At 40.4% G+C, this 12,958-nt stretch overlaps 1 protein-coding gene across 3 annotated transcripts in view; it reads left to right on the top strand.

Annotated features, from left to right (window-relative positions):
• Nucleotides 1-12,958, top strand: part of Smpx (small muscle protein X-linked) — a 133,229-nt gene that overhangs the window by 61,524 nt on the left and 58,747 nt on the right. Inside the window, exon 1 of one of the 3 annotated variants that reach the window (XM_031370025.1) lies at nt 10,431-10,742. The exons of 1 other annotated variant lie outside the window; for it this stretch is intronic. The gene's annotated coding sequence lies outside the window, so the exon portion shown is untranslated. Of the gene's footprint in view, nt 1-10,430; nt 10,743-12,958 lie in introns of those variants that run through there. One more of the 3 variants, XM_031370015.1, reaches the window with a different exon arrangement.

Below are 12,958 nucleotides of genomic sequence, written 5' to 3' on the forward strand. Positions count from 1 at the left end.
GTAGACCAGGCTGGTCTCGAACTCAGAAATCCGCCGGCCTCTGCCTCCCAAGTGCTGGGATTAAAGGCATGCACCACCACTGCCTGGCCTAAAATGTAATTATTAATTAATTAATTTTAAAAACAATGTCTGCTGTTACTCATTATGGAAACAAGGGTGGCCTTGAACTTGTGGCTATCCCTCAGCCTCTGTAGGCACTGGGTTATGAAGCAGTCCTGTGCTGGTGCAACACCGATGAACAAGGCTGCAGGTTTCAGTCTCTGGACAGTCTCAGCACTGAGGAAAAAGCCTTTCAATTTTCCAATCAGCTTTCTATCACTGTAACACATATCTGATATAATACATTTACAAAGAGGGCAGGTTTAGCTTTTGCTCATGATTTCTGTCGTGGTAAGACAGCACACCATGGCAAGTGATGGAATCCACAGCTCAACTCACAGAGGCCTGAATGCAAGGACATACAGAGGAAACAGAGGGATCAGAGTCCCAGTATTCAGTTCAAGGAAAATTTCCAATGATGTAAGTTCCTGTCTTTCCTAGGCTCACATCTTTAAGAGTCTAACTGCATTTCGTGCTAGGCTGTATCTAGTGGTGTCCAACCTTTTGATGCTGTGACATGAAATTGTGGTCTACAAACATGCTTGGCCTCATTCATAGCTATTCCTGGATGCATGTGGCCTGTAGGCTGCATGTTTGACACACCTGCAAGATCAAACCTAAATTGAACACATGAACCTTTGGAGACATTCCAGATCCAAACTAGAGTAGATCCTCACAAACTTTGTGCCATCTGCCTTCCTCTTCTGGCTTTTTATCTGAAGAAAGCACATCTATGTCTGCCTCTAGGGACTGTATTTCATCCCTTACTCTATGTCTAACTTATTAATGACCTCCTCTTGATCATCTTACTCGTCCTGGTTTAAAACATAGTTTAGTATTGCTCAGATGCAAATAACGTAGAGCTATCCCTTTAGACACACATTGGATAGCTCTTCCTTCTTTTTTTTCTTGGTTTTCTTAAAATTTATTTTTAAATTATATTTAATTTATTTTTAAATAAATTACTAAATAAAATAAATTATTTTACTTATTTATTGTATTTATGTATTGTACATATGTGTATGCATGTGTGAATACATATATGTCATGGCACTCATGCAAAGGACAATATTGAGAATCAGTTTTCTCCTACCATATGGGTTCTAGGAATCAAACTAGGGTCATAAAGCTTGGCTAGAAGTGCCCTTACTTGTTGAACCATCTTCCCAGCCCTTTCTCAGGTTTTTGTTTTTAAGACAAGTCTCACGGTCTCAGGAATCTCCTCAGGCTTGCCTCATATTTGCTTTGAAGCTGCGACCTTAACCTCCTGATTCTCCTCCACAGTCCAAATGCTGTGATTAGAATATGCCTTATCATGTTTAACATTTTTTTCTTGAGACAGATCTCATTATGTAGTCTAAGTTCTTCTTGAATTTGTAATCCTTCTACATTAGCCTCCTCACTATGGTATAGCAAACAGTCCTCAAAGCTATGGTATTACAAACAGTCCTCTTAGTTTCTGCTTCTTTTAAAATCTTTATTATTTCTCATACATTACATCCTGACCACAGTTTCCCCTTCCTCCACTCCTCCTAGTCCCTCTTCCACCTCTGTTCTCCCCCAGATCCACTCTTCCTCTGTTTCCCTTAAAAAAAAAAGCAGTCCTCTGAGGGATATCCATGGAACATAGCCTAACAAGTTACAATAAGACTAGGCACAAACCCTCATAGGCTGGACTAGGCAACCCGATAGTTGGAGGAAAAGAGTCCCAAGTTCAGATAAAAGAGTCAAAGAACCCCTCTCCTGTTAGGAGTCCAAACAGGAACACCAAACTATGCAATCATAACATATGCAAAGGACCTAGCTTAGACCCATAGAGGGTCTGTATTTATCATTTCAGCCTCTGTGAGTCTCTATGATCCCTACTTAGTTGATTCTGTTTGCTGTGTTCTTATAGCTGTCTTTTACCACTCTGTCTCCTTCCCTTCTTTCAGAGGAGTCCTCAAGCTCCACCCAATGTTTGACTGTGACTCTCTGCCTCTGTTCCCACCAGCTGCTGGATGAAGCCTCTCTAATGATGATTATGCTAGGCTCTGGTCTATGAGTATAGCAGAATATCATAAGAAATCATTTCATTAACTTTTTTGTCAGTGATTCTATTCTGGGTCGCTGGGCTGTTCTGCCTCTGGTTCCTGGCCATCTAGGAAGTGTCAGGAATGGGCTCCCTCTTGTGGTGTGAGCCTCAGGAGGTACCAGTCACTGGCTGGCCACTCCCAGAAGTTATTCACAAGAGTGATCCTAGCAAAGTCTCCTAGTAATGGGGGATACAGAGCCTGAACTAGCCACCTTTTGTAACCAGGCAAGGCTCCTAACAGCAGAACTCGGACATCAACCCACCTAGATACAAAACCTTTGATCTACAGTCTGTCTTGCCTGGAAGCTATGCTGGGCTAATGGTGGCACAGATCATACTTTCTTCTTAATCAACATTGTCGCAGGAGGTGGTTCTACATGTTGCTTCATTTCTTCACTCATGATACAACCCACAGTAATGTTTGTGTGTGTGTGTGTGTGTGTGTGTGTGTGTGTGTGTATGAGATAGATAGATAGATAGAGAGAGAGAGAGAGAGAGAGAGAGAGAGAGAGAGAGAGAGAGAGACAGAGACAGAGACAGAGAAAGAGACAGAGACAGACAGAGAGGTGTAGGCTAGAGGTCAACCTTAGGTATTGTTTTTAAGATATATTTATCTTAATTTTTAAGATGGCATCTCTCACAGAACCTAGAGCTCACCAAGTTGGCTAGGATGACTCACCAGCAAACTCCTGGGATACTCCCCTCTCTGCCTATCCTACACTGGGTTTACAGACATGTACTACCATGCCTGCGCATTTTTTTACGTGGGTACTTGGTAGTTGAACTCAGTTCCTCATGCTTCCCTGACAACAGTTTACTAATTGTACTTTCCCTTCCTGCCCAATGGCCTCAATTTCAAACAGCACACACAATCTGTTGACACTTTTATCTCTCTGAGGTTGCCAGTGATATTTTAAGTTTTCATTTCTCCAAGGAAAAACTAACTCGAACTCAGATTCAGATTTTTCTAGTATATCTTAACAACACATATAACTTCTGTGACCTCAAAAAGCATGCATGTTTCTTACAACCAGAAAACAAGGAATTCTGAAGTGGATGCCAACTGAGTATCTTCTGATTAGTTTAGTTCTGACACTATTTACCTGTAGATACATCAGAGACCACAAGTTGAGGGGTCAGTTTCCAAGATCCCCACTCCATGTACTTTAGATGTTACTCAAAAGCCCCAGGATGTTTTTGCCTGTGCTTTGACCAACAAGATATGAATCAGAGTGCTCACCCTCCATAGGCATTTAATTTCTTTGAATGTTTCACAGGACTTAGGTCAGTGTGCTTACTGGCTTAAAGGCTAGAGATGATGGGAGGCGTAGAGTGAGGCGTGGGAAGAAGGCAGAGCTTACGTGCCTTCCCCGGAACCTTCACATGTTCAGCTAATTGGAAGCACTCCAAACCTTGACCTTTGAGTATTTTTGAGGCTTTGTTGCAAATTCATGCTTGATTGGAGACTGACTCGGTAAATCCAACAAAGCCTGTCTGTTCAAGTTCTCCTTGGCTTTTCTTTGTAGCAAGTCTCCCTCCAGATTAGGGGGCAAGATTGCTCTGGAGAGAACAGGGTCTTCTGATCTAATATGAGACAAGATAAACCACAGGAGGCCAGTGTGGTCTGTTATCTCAATGTCCTAGAATAAGAGCATGCTATGTGCCAGATCTGATGTCAAACTCATATGAAGCATACAGGATGGTTATTGCTATCTTCACGCCTTCTCCAGTATACCAGTTCCCTGAAGTCTCATGATCCAGGCTTTAGATCTAAGTTTAAGAGATATTCACTGCTTGCCTTTTCCATTCTGCCTTATCTAGTTCATTGAAAAGAGTTCATCTTTTTAGAAATTAAAAAAATATATGCATATGTGTAAACATTCATACTGCATGTATGTCTGTGTACTATGTGGGTGCCTGGTGCTCATAGAGACTTGAAAATGGGATCAGAGTCCTTGAAACTAGAGTCACAGGCAGCTATGAACTGGTCATGTGGATGCTGGAAGTTGAATTTGTCCTCTGGAAGGGCAGCTAGTGCTCCTAAACAATGAGCCATCTCTCCAGCCCTGCAAGAGGTGTTTTGCCTGTATAACTCGTGTACATTTCTAAACTTCTCTGTTCCTCTTCATTCAGCCTACCATCACTGGTAGCATTTTCAACACCATTTCCCCTGCTTCTTCTATCATGGTGTTCTCTATATATCAGTAGCAGCAATAGTAAACTCATTAAAACTCAAGCCAAGGCAACTCCACTGCTTGGAACCTTCTATGGATTCCATTACACTTAAAACAAACCAGCATATCTTACAAAAATGGCTTCCCCAAAACCTTGCAAATCCCTGACTACCATTATTACTTCATTTCATGTCAGTTTCCTATATGTTTAGGTTTCACATTCTGGGGTTGTAAGTTCCCATGTTGGAACTTTGAAACATATACTCACCTCTTCCTGGAATATTTTTTTTTCTTGGTTCCTTCTCACCTTATCAATTTAACTTTTTGCAGAGATGCTTGTCCACAGCTCCTCCCCTCGTTCTCTTTTTCAGGTTTTTTTAAAAATGTATAACTTATAAAGATTTATTCCAGTTTGTTTGCTTGGCTCTGTCTGCCCCTTTCCCATAGTGATAAGCTCTGAAGCCAGATAGTGAGTAAACTATTCAGTCTTGTGAATTGTTTTCTCTCCAGCCACACTGGGGATGGGAGAGTGATGACACTTGGTACAAATTCAGGATATTCAGCTGGAACTTTTTTCACGGAAAGCCCTTAGCTTGCTGATGTGAGCATCGAGGCCAATTTACACGGATCTCTATAGTGGCTTAAATGGTTAGTTTTCCTGTAGCATACAAAACCTACAATTATGTTATTTGTTGTCTCTGCAAGACTGTGGGTAGCAGGCTCATAGAACTATCTCTTGCTCATTTTTCAATCCCTCACCACCTAGTACAGTGCCTGGATCACAACAGACAATGTTAGTACATGTGATGAATGAAGCTATCCTTTTGTTAAAAGGTGACGTGGGACCAGAAAGATGGCTGAATGGCAGAGGTGCTTGTGCAAAAACCTGGTGACTCGTATTCTATCCTCAGATTCCATAACGTAGTAGTAGACCCAACTCCTGAGAACTGTCGTCTGACCTCCACATGTATCCTGAGGCATGTGTGCTTGCACACACACACACACACACACACACACACACAAAATAAAATTCACAAAAGTATTTAAAAGGTGACTTAGTTAAAAGCACAGGACAGCAGAGAGGTGGTTACTAGTCATTTCTCTAGGGAGAAAAGGCAAGGTAGTGTGGTTTTGGAGATGCAGATCTGAACCCTTTTCTGAGGTGAAATAATTCATTTATTATAGAAGGAGAATACTTTGGGGAAGCAAGCTATTGAACTCTACAAAGATGAAACAAAAATCGCTTAGACTTTGGAGGAAAGAGATGCTAAAGTGCTACATGAAAAGTACTGTAGTCATGAGTGGAATGACAGTTCTACACAGAGCTTCTCCTTAAAAGGAAAAGTTTCCTTTCTGTTGGTGCATGGAAGGAAGCTAACGTCTAAGGAGAGGGATCAAATCATGGCCCAGAAACAGGAGCTAAGAAGAGAAGTGGATTGGTTCACACTGTTCCTGACAAGATCCCACTTTCATTTCCTGCTAGACTTGGCACTTGCTACTCTACTATTTCCCCAAATCATTAATGAATTTTAAATGAATATTGTAATTTTATTCTAGAAATATGACTAGAACTGTTTCAGGGCATTCTGTCACTTACAAAACAGAGAAAAATACACAGCATCTTATGCGCACAAATGGAATTCTAAAATTAAATTATTCTATACTTTGGAAAACTGATTCCTTAATTATTTTTATTACATTTATTTATTTGTGTGTAAGTGGGCATGAGTATAACTGTGTACATGTGGAGGTTAGAGGACACGCTTGTGGGGTTTGGTTCTTTCTTTCTACCATGTGAGTTTCAAGGATCAAAGTAGGGTCCTCAGGCTTGATAGCAAGTGTCTTTAGTTACTGACCTGTCTTGCTGGCTGTGACAAATAAATTATTTGTATATCTTCCTTTTTAAGATTTATTTTAAATTTGTTTTTATTTTATTCTATTATAAAATACATCTCAAGCAGTTTCCCTCCCTCCACTCATTCCAGCCCCCCACCTCACTTCCCATCTCTTTTAGGTCCATTCCCTTTAAGATTTATTTTAAGTGTGTGTGTGTGTGAGTGTATGTGTATGTGTGTGTGTGTGTGTGTGTGTGTATGTGTGTGTGAGTGTATGTGTATGTGTGTTTGTGTATCTGTGTGTATGAGAGAAAGAGAGGCTGAGAGAGATTGAGAGACAGAGACAGAGAGAGAGCAAGCAAGCTATGCATTGAATCTAGATCTGGAAGTAAAGGCAGTTGTGAGTTGCCAAACATGGGTGTTAGGAACCAAACTTGGGTCCTCTGCAAGGGGATGCTTAATCTCTTAGCCATTTCTCCTATCCTTTGTGATTGATATCCAAGTTAACTGTTACTTTTCCTCCTGGTTAGAAAAGATGTTTTATATAAACATGCTAATTCTATGACAAATGTGCATAGAGAAAATATTTGTACTATTTAATTTACAGCTTTTTGAAGTTATTTTTGTTGTTACATATGTGTTTCAAATTTTTAACTTGGAAAAAACAATATTCTCTGGATTCCTTTTTCAAAAGATCTATTTGTGTATTTTATGTATAGTACACTGTAGCTGTCTTTAGACACACTAGAAGAGGGCATGGGATCCCATTACAGATGGTTGTGAGCCACCATGTAGTTGCTAGGAATTGAACTCAGGATCTCTGGAAGAGCAGTCAGTGCTCTTAACGACTGAGCCATCTCTCCAGCCCCTGGATTCCTTTTTTGATACTAGTATTATACTTTAAAGCCTTTTCCATATTTTACTATCCCTTATTATTAGGATTAAAACTGTGCTTTAGGGCTGAAGAGATGGCTAGTAGTTAATAGCCCATACTGCTCTTGCTCCTCTGTCTTTGAATCCTGGTATCCATGTCAGGCTGCTCACAATTGTCCATAACTCCTGCTCTAGGGGATCTGACACCCTGTTCTGGCTGCCACAGGCATGTCAGTCCACACACACAAACAAATAATAAAATAAATCTTCAAACAAAATAAAACAGCAGCAACAACCACAAAAAGAAAATCTCACATCTTAACTGAAATTTTATGTGATTGTTTGTATATCCTGTGGAATGTGGTTCTAGAATTTTCATATTGGCTTTTTCTCCTTTGAATTTATTAAGAAATATGTTCCCATGTAATATATATATCTGCTTTCTAAGGTGGTGGAAATTTCATAAAGGTCATGTGTGGAAAAGTACATTTTTATAAAGTCTTTTATATATGTGCATATCTTATTTGTATCACTACTGTTCTCTTTTTCATTGCTAAGAGCAGCCCAATTTTATGTAGGATATTTTATCTTTTTCTTATCATTCCCACTTGGTTCACCTCTTGCCATCTACTTATTTCTTTACTTATTTGCAGGTGTGAGACCTATCCCCCGGCACCCATATTTTATTTTATTTTATTTTATTTTATTTTATTTTATTTTATTTTATTTTTAAGATGTATGGGGAAGTTGTTTTTGGAAAACTGAGGAAGAATTTTCTTTTCCATAGTCATCACTCCTCTTTGTTTAGATGTCCATTATAGATCCTGATTCTTGGGGCTAGAGAGATTGCTCAGTGCTTAAGAGCACTGACTGCTCTTCTGAAGGTCCTGAGTTCAAATTCCAGCAACTACATGGTGGCTCACAACCACCCGTAATGAGATCTGATGCCCTCTTCTGGAGTGTCTGAGGACAGCTACAGTGTACTTATATATAATAAGGGACTGAGCAAGCAGAGTTGACCAGAGCGAGCAGGGTTGACCAGAGCAAGCCGAAGTCCTAAAAATTCAACTCCCAACAACCACATGAAGGCTCACAACCATCTGTACAGCTACAGTGTACTCATATACATAAAATAAATAAATAAATCTTAAAAAAAAGAATCCTGATTCTTGGAGCTATGTCTGCCATCTTGGGAAGTTGAGGATAAAATGCTGACTTGTTCAGAATGGCAAGGACAATGACGGCGAAAGAACCTGGCATTTTTGACATCATAGAATTTCTCAACAAGCCTAGAATTAGCTCTCTTCACATTCCTAGGTTTGTGAGATGACAAAATGACTATTGATTGAGCCACTGTTACTCAGGGATGCACCCTAATTGATACTGTACTTACATGTGCAGATGTGGATATGTACATGCGAGTGTGTGGTTCTTTGAGGGTGCTTTTGGTTCTGAGAAAAGAAGTTGAGAATCAAAAGTTAGGAATAGGTCAGGTGTGTGGCACATCCCTTTAATCCCAGCACTTAGGGTGCAGAGACAGGCAGATTTCAGTGGCTTTGAGACCAACTTGGTCAACTCAGTAAGTTTCAGGGCAGCCAAAGCTGCATAATGAGATCTTGGTTGAAAAAAAAAAGCTAGGAAGAACTGGTTGACTTAGCAGAAGGAGTCTTCTCTTACTGTTTTCTACAATGAGCACAATGTCGATAACTTCACAGAGAGGACTAAATAAAATGATTCAAATGAAAGCTCCACTCTTGGACTGTAGTGTGTGTGTGTGTGTGTGTGTAGGTCCAGGAGAGATGAAGGTATGTATACAGGGAAAAGGGACTTGGGTGAATTATGGTTTTGTGAACAACACTGTGCCCTGCTCCTCTTAGGTGATCTTTACTGAAATATGTCCAAAAGTCTTAAGCTGTCCCATCAATGTCCAGTTCCCTCTGGCTACTCATTTTCCATACTTTGAGTGAGACTTTTCTTGCTTTGTTTTCCTACTCCTCATCTTGACTGTCCTTGTCAGAAATAGACTTATCTTGTCCCCTGTCTCCTTGAGCCCCATTCATTGTCACTCATCAACACAGTGTGTGGTGATGTGTGTGCCAGTGGTTCCCTGCACAGCAGGTGCGGACTTTTATGGGAGTCTTAAACTGACAACAGTAGTGGAAATTTTAAGGGGCTATGGAATGAAGTCAAGGAAAGTTCTTGCCTTCTTGGTGCTTCTGAGAGGCCCCACCTGGCACTGACGCTCAGATGACAAGCACTCACCACTGTACAAGTTTGTACCCCATTGATGTCCTCTATGCTCAGTGACTTCACTCCTGACCGGGACGTGGTGCTTGACTCAGAGAATTTCAAGCTTCTTTTCCTCACATAGCAAGAATGGCTGATGATGCCTGGTGCTGAGAATGTCCTGTCATGGTGGTTCGAAGTATGCTCACCCAGGGGATGTATTTTAAGTCTGTCTGTTTTGCTGAGTATTTCTACCAAAGGGAAGATGGTTTTGTATGGTGGCTTTTCATTTTTCTTGATGTTTATGTTTAGGTTGTTTTGTTAAGACAGGATCACGCTCCACAGCCCTGGCTGCCTGGAACTCACTACGTAGACTAGACTGATCTCAAAATGCAGGTCACAGAGATACACTGCCTCCTGGGTAATTAAAGAATTAGAGGTGCGAGACACCATGCCCCTCCAGAAGGGAAGCTTTATATGAAGTTAATTTCAGAGACTGAAGAAGTTCATCAACAAAGCCATGTTCAATACAATGTCCATGAGCCTTAGGATTTGGGAAAAAAAAAAAAGGGTTTTCCAGGTACCTAATCTTGGCCCTTGCCAAACCTAAAAGTAGCCATTCCCTTTTGTTTTATTCTCTTCTGCTGTCTCCTCTGTGCCAAGCTCTAAGGTTAATGCATCAATAAAAGCAGGAAAGCCAAGTTAGCAAGGTCTCTGAGGCCACAAACCATGCCAGCCCATCTGTTTTTAACCACGTATGACCTACAAACTAGGGCAATGTCTTATAGTTTGATGTTATGGTATAATTATATTATTTGGTGACTTCTTTTTGAGTGCTGATTATTAAGTAACTTTAACAGCTCCCAAGTTACCAAGCTTGGATTCAAGCAATGTCTGACATCAGCACCCTGCATCCCCCAATTTTTAATGAACCTTTCCTCATTTTCTGGCCTCTAGATAATACAGCTAAAGATAGACTTTTCCTACTTTTTCGAAGTTCACTGCACCCCCCAGAAACTGTGAGAGAATGTGTGAGCTAGGAACACAGAGGAACTCTGTGAGCCAGCCTCCTCAAGAAGATTAGGAGGACAGAAAGATAACGTAGCCACCTCCAGGCTGATATCTGAGCCCTGCTTTCCACATGGTCAAGCCTTTCAGAGGCAGCCAGCCTATGGCTTGTATCAAACTCTATATTTAGGAAGAACAACTGTGAGCTATGACAGGAATTCTCTTTAACACTTTAGCCTTAAAGCAAGTTCCCTTCTAGCCCAAGCCAGGAGCAGCTCTCCGGACCGGAGAGGGACAGAGCACTCCAGCTATTTCAGCCACATGAAAAGCACTGGAATTGAGATCCCAGCTCAGAGGACATCAGGAGTTCCTTCTACCCTGTAAAGCATTTTTGTGTTTTTTCACCTGGCTGCCTGGGACTGTCCTCAGGCAGTAAACCAATCCAGAGAGCAGGTAAGCAGAGGGACTTAGCTTTCACAAGGGAATTTTCTTGATCCCTAACTTAAAATAACTATTCATAACTTTGTAGGTTGCTAAGTACTGGGTGGCTTCTTTGTAAATGCCCTATTCACTAGTGGTATCCCGGATTCTAGTTTATAAAGTGTGTGTGTGTGTGTGTGTGTGTGTGTGTGTGTGTGTGTGTGTGTGTGTTGAAAGGGTATTGAACGAAAGGGATTTTCACTGACAGGGCTGTTAACAAAATGTCTACAGTCCAGATATGGTAACTGTGACCTTGAAGCTTGGCTGGCCAGTGTTACAGTCAGCTGTAGACCGACACCATTCTCTAAGCGGAGAATTAACTAGAGTAAAGTAAAGCTGGAATGTTAGTTTTTGTGTGTTTGTTTGTCTAAATAAAAATGATGGTCAGAGTTGTTACACGATGTAAGTTTAGAATCCTTTTCTCCTTTCCCTAACTGCTGAGCTTGGTCTCAACAACAAAGTTCTGTAGACTGAAGCATCTTTCCGAGAGCTTTGCTTTGGTCACTGCTTTCCTGTACCCTTAGTGTCCTTGTTTACATGGACACAGATTGGAAGTGCAAAAACTCTCTCTTTCCTCCCAGCATATTGAAGTAGTCAGAGCATCATACTATACCCTCCTCGGGAATTATTTTTACCTTCAGGACAGAAGACAAATCCCTTTGAGATAGTGCTTTATTCATTTCCTTGACCTTTCAAAAAGAACAAACAAAGCTCTTCTCTCCAAATAGCGATCGATTTTCCCCTCAATCTCTTCTTGTGAAATTAGTGATATTAATGTCGACCAGTTTTAGAACGTTGGAGGGTTTTATTTAGAAGCTAGATATTAGGTGCTGCCCAGTCAAAGGCAAAGGGGAGGGGGAGTCTATCATCCATGGCTCAGCACAAAGGCCGTTAAAAGTTCCCAGAGACTGCCAGGCAAACTTACCTGTGCTCAGTTGGCAAGCATCACCACTTTATTAAAGTCAATATGCCTTGTCAGACTTGCAGTGTTTCAAATTTTAGCCAGATTCAGCAGAGAGACACAGCAATAGCATGTTGTGAAGAGTATCTATTTGGATACACAGCAGTGGCCCTGAAGTGGGTGCTGGTAGGGTAGTTTACAAATGCTGTTTCCATTCACAGAAGGAGCATGCAGATGTAGAGGGAAGATGCGATACGCGATACATCCTGATGGAGGTGAATGCTCAACCAGGGAAACAGCCAGGGAACACTGTCTATTTTTATTCATCACTGTGCATTGCCCTGATTTCTCTGCAAATAATGAGGACAGCAGGAATTGCTGCTGAACTGATTTATACACATATTCTCTAGCCTGATGGTGAGAAATGAGAGTGGGGAGAGAACTGACTCGCTATAGATGTCTCTATAGAAGATTGACAAAGATGCTAAGAAGAGATCCACGTGCAGATGAGAATATAGCAAAACTAGACAGGGGAGATAAGGTCCATCCATCTGGTAGGCTCAGAGTTTCCCAGCAAATACTGTAATCTAGTAGTTGGTACAAATAATCAGTGAAAAACAAATAAAACTATGTACAAAAATCAATGCAGTAGGAATAAAACCACTGTTCGCTGCTTTTGTATTGCAACTTGCTATTGTAGTCGCATAAAGGCATTTCCAAATTCTCATAATTTAAATAAATATACAGTAACAATAAAAACAATGTTAATTAAACTCTAGTCACATGCACACATAGCAAACACTGGTCAAGCTTTTAAAGTATCATAAGGATTATTATTTTTGCATTATTTCTTTTAGGTTTTGACAAATGAAAACATTGCAAATTAAGCTATTCTAAGTGTATCATTTCAGCACTGAGATATGTATCCTAGAATGTCAAATTAGAAAGTTCTTTATGTGTCTTTGATGCTGAAGGAAAGGTAGCACTCAGCTGGAAAAGGATCATAGAGAAAAATGTATCCTTGATGGTTCAACCTGTTGTTCTGACTTAAGTTTTTATTATAGTAAAATTGGTTCTTCCTGGACACTTACTATAGAAGCAGTATATTTAGATGAACGTTTAAAAGTTCATGTATATTATTTTCATGTACATAGCTCCCCAAACTATATATTGAACTGTAGTAATTAAGTATACATTTTGTTTTGTTTTGTTTTGTTTTGTTTTTGGTCTCCTTTGTCATTTTAATTGAAGCACTGCTAATTACTCTTTTTAAACCTTTAAAAGCACC

This window comes from Mastomys coucha, chromosome X, assembly GCF_008632895.1.
Source record: "Mastomys coucha isolate ucsf_1 chromosome X, UCSF_Mcou_1, whole genome shotgun sequence".
Classification (NCBI taxonomy): Eukaryota; Metazoa; Chordata; class Mammalia; order Rodentia; family Muridae; genus Mastomys; species Mastomys coucha.